Genomic DNA, 7,614 nt, shown 5'->3' with positions numbered 1-7,614 from the left:
AATATTTTTTATTCATTCTAGATGCAGGTATTATACAATGGTATTATACAATAGTTTTGTTTTGATAATATTTTCGGTTCATACTAGATGCATGTGTTTTTGAATTCGAATTTATACAATGGATAAATATTCGGTTCATTTGGTATTATATAATGGTTTCGCTTTAATAATATTTTCGGTTCATTTACAGTCCAAGTGTATTGTCAATGAATAATTTGTCTCAATGATTGGAATGGCTTTCAAGACAAATTGAATAGAATGGAATGAAATATAATACAATTGAATAAAGTGATAATATATATATATAATTTCATTCTTTTTTGCTAAAAAAAACTCAATCATTAACAAAAACACATCGAATTCATTTCTGAATCCAAATGAATCTTAATTTAACTAAGAAATAAACCGAAATTACTTAAGGAATAAAAAATTTGGTCAATACTTATCAGCAGCATCAAGTGAACCTCAATTAACATACAAATAAAAAGAAATAAATTAAAAAATGAACTGAAATTATTTAATGATGACAGGAGAGAAAATCAGAACTAATAAAAATGTTCGCAAAATATTGGTATTATTAGTGATAACGATAACAAAAAAGAAAAAAAAAGAAGACACAATATTGAAGGAGAATCAGAATCTACGTATGTGAATTTGGAAGAAGAAAAAGAAAAAGAAAAAAAGAAAAATCTGCGCGAATTTAAAAGAAGAAGAAGAAAAATGAGGAGGAAGAGAAGGAGAAGGAGATGGAGAAAAAAAAGGAAAAAAAAAAAAGAAGCGCCTGATGATTTAAAAAGTTGTTATAACAACTTGGTTAAATCTTATTAATAATTCTTTCTATAGATAAAATTCTTTACTGATTGTATTTTAATTTTTCAATTATATATCAGAGTTAATTCTTATTTAAAGTAGATGTAAATAATAAAGAGCCAAATAAAATATTTACATTTTATTTACATCAAGTTATCTGTAGTGAGTAGTCATTAAATTTTTTTACCAATAACGTGTTAATAATCTTCTCTACAAATTTAAGTTGTATAAATACAATTGAATAATTTTATTTATTAAATTATATATATAAATAATATATATAAAAATATGATTATTGAATTGAATAATTTAATCTTTTTACTTTAATGTTTAAAGGATATTTTGTTATTTTTGTAATGAAATTAAAATTTTAGCATTTTCATAACCGGATTAAGATAGACACACACAAAAAAATACTAAAAAATAAAAATAATTAAATTAAGATTATAATGTCTAATATAATCAAGTATCGTTAAATCTAGTAGGATCTTTTTTATTTTTTATTTATTTTTTTTACTGAAAATAGAGAGACTCGAATCCGCGACCTTTTAGGTGAGTATGAAGAGACAATGCCATTTGAGCTATAGTTCGTTGGCCTAGTAGGATCTTTTAGTCGTTTAAAATAAAGTAAAATGATATTTTATAATTTTTAATAGGTTTAATTATTTTGCAGGTCCCTATAGTTTCACTGAATTTTCAATTAGGTCCCTATACTTTTTTTTTTCTTTTCAATTGGGTCCATGTATCTTTTTTTTTCAATTAAATCCCTGTTAACATTTAACGTTAAAAAAATGTTAGTCAGTTGTGAAATGACTTATTTAACCCTTCTTCTCCCTATAAACATATCTGTGTCTGAGTTATCTGAGGTTTCTCTTCTTCTCCATTTTTCATTTTCAATTTTTATCTTCCCCAAATTTATGGCTCAAAGTCAAGGAACCTCATTCATTCTCTCTTCGGGAAGCTATGTTTCCAGGAGCTCCAACCCGAAGGAAAGAAGACACATGTGTTTCTGTGGAGAGGCAGTAACCATCCGCCGTTTCTCAGCCGTTTCTGACCATGGTAGGAGGTATGTTACTTGTGGAAAGATACCAAAATACAACTTTTTTGAGTGGATTGATGATTTTGAGTGGATTGAGGTTGATGACGGTGCAAAGAATGGGTGGCCAAAGGAAAAGAAAAGGCGGGTTCACTATTTTTGTGGTGACACTCTGAGTCTTCAAATTTCAAGAACAACAAAAAATCCTAATAGAAGATTTATTTCTTGCCCTAACAGAAGATGCAAATTTTTTTAGAGGGTTGATGAAGTTGGTGCAAGAAGTAACGTGTCTGCTGCTACTGTTGGAGTTGTTGAAATACAAAATTCTGCTAAGTTGGAGGGTGAAATGTAGAAACTGGATGTACAAGAAAGAAAGATAGAGAGACTAAACGTGGAGATGGAGAGATTAATTGTTGAAACCAGAGAAATAGATGCTTGTGTGGGTAGATTATGTGATGAGTTCAATATTCTCCAAGAACAAGTTGGGAGATTGGATGACAATATGAAAATTCAATGTAAAATACAATATATGCTATTTATGTTTTTGCTAGTCTTAATCATTGGAATGTGGTTTGCAAGATTTTAGAGTTATCTGAGCTATGGAATTCTATGTAAGAGGTTCTATGGTTTCAATCCAATTAAAGCTAATTATGTTTAGTTTGAATGAATTTTGCATTTTGATGTATTTTGTGTGTGTATAACAATAAAATGATAGTTGGGAAGAAAGTTTATCAATGTGAATATTTAAAGTTTCACAATTGACAACAACTTGCAGAAAAAAGTGGCCAGATAATATGCCACATATATTTTTATTAAATAAGTGTTCTTGTACCCCTTACTTACACAAAATATCACAGCATAAGTGGTCATATAATATGCCACATACCTAGTCCAAAATAAAGGTCCAAGAAGTGCAACAATTAAAAGTGGTCCAACCTAATTCCAAAATATCAAAATAGTGGTCCTATCCACATAATAAACAGTGGCCACAGAGACACAATTGAAAACAAAATATACTATATAATAGCAACCCCAACAACCCTAACTATAAATTTAATCATACTTCAGTCATCACTTAGATCTATATGTAGAGTAGGTTCCCTTTTTTGCTTCCTCATTCCTAACTTTAGCCGCCCACTTCTCCTCACACCAAACACCTTTGTCTTGGGTAAAGGTTGAGAAGATACTCTAGGTGGTTGCTGAGAATTTGCACTTGCCACAACTAGGGGAGGTTGGGAGGCTGGCCCTTCAAGAGGTAAGGCTTGTTGTGAGGTGGCTGTGGTTGGAGCCTGAGAAGCTGAAGTTGCAAGTATGGGAGGTGGTTGAGTAGAGGTAGCAACAGCAGGTGTGGTGGGTAGCTGTTGTGAAGATGCAGGTGTGGTAGGGAGTGGTTGTGAAGATGCAGCTCTACCCCTTCCCCTGTCACTTCCTCTACCCCTGCCTATCCCTGTTTGCCTTATTCTCTCAGATCTACATATATTCACACCAGATCTATTGTCGGCAGCAGGATCAGAGTCAACAGCAGTCGTAGGATCAGCAGCAGCCACAAAAGCAGCCGCAGCAGTAGCCACGGTGTCAGCACCAGCCGTATTTTTTCCGTTGGCGGCAGCAGCAACATCAGGCTCTGAAATCAGGTAAAACACAACCAGTTGCAACATGAATATTCAACTCTTTTTCAATCAATTTATAATCCATTTATAATATATTTATAACACAGCATAATCAATTTATAATCATGTTATAATCTATTTATAAGGCAGCATAATCTGTTTGCAATCCACAATGATAAAACAGCAATTTGTAACACAACATAATTTATAATTTATTTTCACATAACATATTTTATGATATCACAACCTAATCTACTAGACACATCAAACACCCTATAATTTTGAAAAGAAAACAGTAAAACAACAGTTTGTATATTCAAATTTGCAAAATACCTGACACAATTGGATTAGGACAATGCCTTCTATTATGTCCATATTATCCGCAATTGCTACATGTAACAGATGTACCCGTCCTCCTAAGCTTTGTCTGAGAACGATTCTCATCAGGTTCTCTGATCCTCACCATCCGTGGTCTTCCTGGCTTCACTCTAAAGATGGGAGGTATGATGGTATCACACTCAACTTTCGGCCACATATTTTCTCCGTTGATTGGAGAAACTAACTTACCCTAAGTCGCCAGATAGGCTGCTGGGCTATAGAAGTTGCTGCAATAGTCTTCTGAATTGTCCCCTTTCTCGAATATGGCACAACAAGCATGCAGGCAGGGCATTCCACACAACTCCCAAAATCTGCAGCTACACGTTCCAGCCAACAAGTCAACCACAAACCTCTCTACAATCATCCGGTTCTTATGAGAAACTTCGTATGTCAATCCTCCAGCCCATCTTGCTTGCCACTCCATAGCTCGCATAGCAATGACATCAAGCCTCTTTTTGGGTTTAGGCATGATTGTACCCTCATATTTTTCAGCCTTCTTCTTTTTTTTCAGCAAACCGAGACATCCAATAACATCGAATCCACTCAAACATCGTAAGTATAGGCTTGTCTCTTGCCTCCAAGATCCTATCATTGAAAGCTTCAGAAATGTTATTCATCAACATGTCGCTCTTAGCAAAAAATATGAAGTGGCTCTTGTACCAGAGCTTTGGATCCAATGATGCTAACTTCTCATAGAATTGATGGTTGATGTGCATCAACTGAGTCATCATCCTCTCCCATTTCTCCACATATATAGCTTTAGCTATTGATAGAATTAGGTCCCTCAAAACAGTCCCACCACCATATGCTTTCTTGCAATTGGCATACAGATGCCTCAAGCATAGTCTATGCTCTATAGCTAGCATCATCTCTTGAAAAACTTGCATCAAACCCTGCAACGTATGATATATAATTCAGAAGCAGAAGTCATCCCAATTCAGCATACATCCAGAACATGAAAAAGAAGCAAGGCAATGATTTTGAAACCATCAACACAATTTATTATTTGAACATGGAAACTATCATAACATAAATCCCTAGCTCAAATCTTGCGATACATCTTCCTATCTTGCTTAATTCCATAACCCAAACATGAAAAAAGAACCATCGAATTATGCATCTTCCAAAGCAATTTGCAAACTTGAGAGTAACACTCCAAATCAATTAAGGTTGTTCAGAGAAACAAAACTAAACTATTACAAACCATTAAATCAAAATAATTCCTATACATAAATATCAATATTGTAAACCCTAAATAAACCATTAAATCAAAAGAATCCAGAAATCAATTCAACAAATACATAATCAACTAATTTTATAATTTAAAAAAAATAAAATTAGCATAAACATCAAATTTTAAAACTGAAAAAAAAAGGCTTTTTTTTGTTACATGTTTGCAGACAGTTTGAGTGCAGGGAGATGGAGCAGAGGCACAACACGGGGACGGGAGACTAGGTGCTACGAGGCTCGGCACGGTGCGACGAGGCGACGCCAGGCAAGGGTCTTCACCGCGAGGGGCGGCGACACCTTGGACGAACAAGCAGCGGAGAACACCTCCGAACAGAACAACGCAGAGCAGACCGGCGCAGAGAGAAGGACGCGACGGACAGCACATCTTCAAGCGTCCGTTGCAGTTGATGCCAGACACGGACGCCGCCGACCGACCGACGCAGGAGACACATGAGATGAGAGCAACTTAGGGTTTTCTTTTTCCTTTAGGATGAAATGTGAGGGGTGCTTTTGGTATTTGGGAAAATTTCATATTACTTCAGCTATCCACTCCAGTTAAATGAGAATAATATTCTTTTTTACCAAGAATATTCTGTTATGTTAAACGTTATACTGACGGTAGGGACTTAATTGAAAAAAAAAAGTACAAGGACCCAATTGAAAAAAAAAAAGTATAGAGACCTAATTAAAAATTCGATGAAATTATAGGAACCTGCAGAATAATTAAACCTTTTTAATATAAAAATCTAATGAATATACCTGCTTTGGGTCTAATTATAAGAATAAAATTGATTTTAAATATAAATAGGATAAATAAGAATAAAAACTAGTGTAATAGATTATTCAATTTATAAAATGTCACTATGATTTTTTCGACAAGTGTTTAATATAAATTATGTGTCATTATTATATGAAAGGTACTATTTAAATTATAAAGTTGTGTATCACTAATATATAAAAGGGGCTATTTAATTATAATTCACTTACGTAATGTAATTTTAATTTGCAATTGGATTTGTCGAAAAAATGAAAAAACTGAGAAATAAATTAAATATAATAGAGATTTATTTATGTGAAGGAGGGTAGAATGGTCATTTCGACAGTGAAAGAAGTAAAATGTAGTCGTATCACATGTACAAATGAATAAAAAAGTATATTCTAATTCTAAATTAATTTAATATAATTAAAAAAATTGCATAAAGATCTCGGTCTTTTAGGTAGCGTTTGTTTTGAAGTACTGAGACAGAGATTGAAAGACTGAGACTCAGTATCGTGTTTGTTAGTTCAGAGACTGGTACTAAAATTTCTGTCTCTGTCTCTAAAATTTCAGTATTTCAGTACCTCCAAAAAGTAGAGACACAGGGGACTGAAATTTTTAGAGATAGAGACTGAAACTTTAATAACATTTTATACCTAACATATTTTTATTTCAATTAATTAATTCCAATTTTACCTTTTGTGTAAATTAAATTAGAGTTTCATTATTGTTTCAATTCCTGTCTCCTATTTTACACCAAACAGAATACTGAGATTTATTTCAATCCATATCTCTTAGTCTCTGTCTCTCAGTCTCAGTCTTTCCGTCTCTGTCTCTCCACCAAACACTACCTTAAGGACCTTGATTTTCTTTTACCCCCGTAGAATTCTCTTTGAAAATGAGTAATAAAAATAAAGATAAAGTACTATTTTGGTCTCAATGTTTAGTCGAATCTTAATTTGATCATTAATATTTTAAATATTTTATTTTAGTTTTAAAAAGTTTTAAACAGATTTAATATGGTCTTATCTTTAAAATTGACACTAATAATTAACGAAATGAGTGACATAGACGTTAATAATGTTACTAGTTGAGTCATATCTTTTTTCATGTGTTAAAAAAATATAACCAAACTTTCTTATAACACTTTTTTCCATAATTTTTTGGTATATAAAACTCCAAATCCGAATAATCAATCATCAACATTCAACGCTTCAAAATTAAAAAAAAAAAACTTTTATATTAATGATCATTGGTTCATCAATTTAATTTACATATTGAAATTGAATGATATTGACTTTTCAATATGTGAATTATTTATGTCAAATTTAATGGTGGGACAACATTAAACCCGCTTAAAATTTTTTTAGGATTCAAATAGGACGTTTGAAAGTTTTTGGGACTAAAATAGGATGTTTGAAACGTTAGGGACCAAACTAAAATTTAACTCAAACGTTGAAGACTAAAATAATACTTTACCCTAAAAATAATATTAAAATGTATTATTTTTGTCCCAAATAGGAATAAGTTCTAAAGTTATTCCTAATATTTAAATTTTATTTAAATTTTTAATATTTTAAATTGTTTTAATGTTATTAGTGATCTATTAACAGAATTTACGTTAGGATGATATTGAAACAATTTTGGAATGTTAGGAATTTAAATAGGATGAAAATATTAGGGACAAAAATGATACATTATTTTTAGAAGAATTACCAAATTAAGTAAAATGATAGTAAATTTTAACGAAATAAATTGCATTAGAAATTCAAGTTTTTTACTCATACTTGTTG

This window comes from Arachis ipaensis, chromosome B06 (genome assembly GCF_000816755.2).
Source record: "Arachis ipaensis cultivar K30076 chromosome B06, Araip1.1, whole genome shotgun sequence".
NCBI classification, from domain to species: Eukaryota; Viridiplantae; Streptophyta; class Magnoliopsida; order Fabales; family Fabaceae; genus Arachis; species Arachis ipaensis.
Note: the sequence above shows the minus strand (reverse complement) of the source record.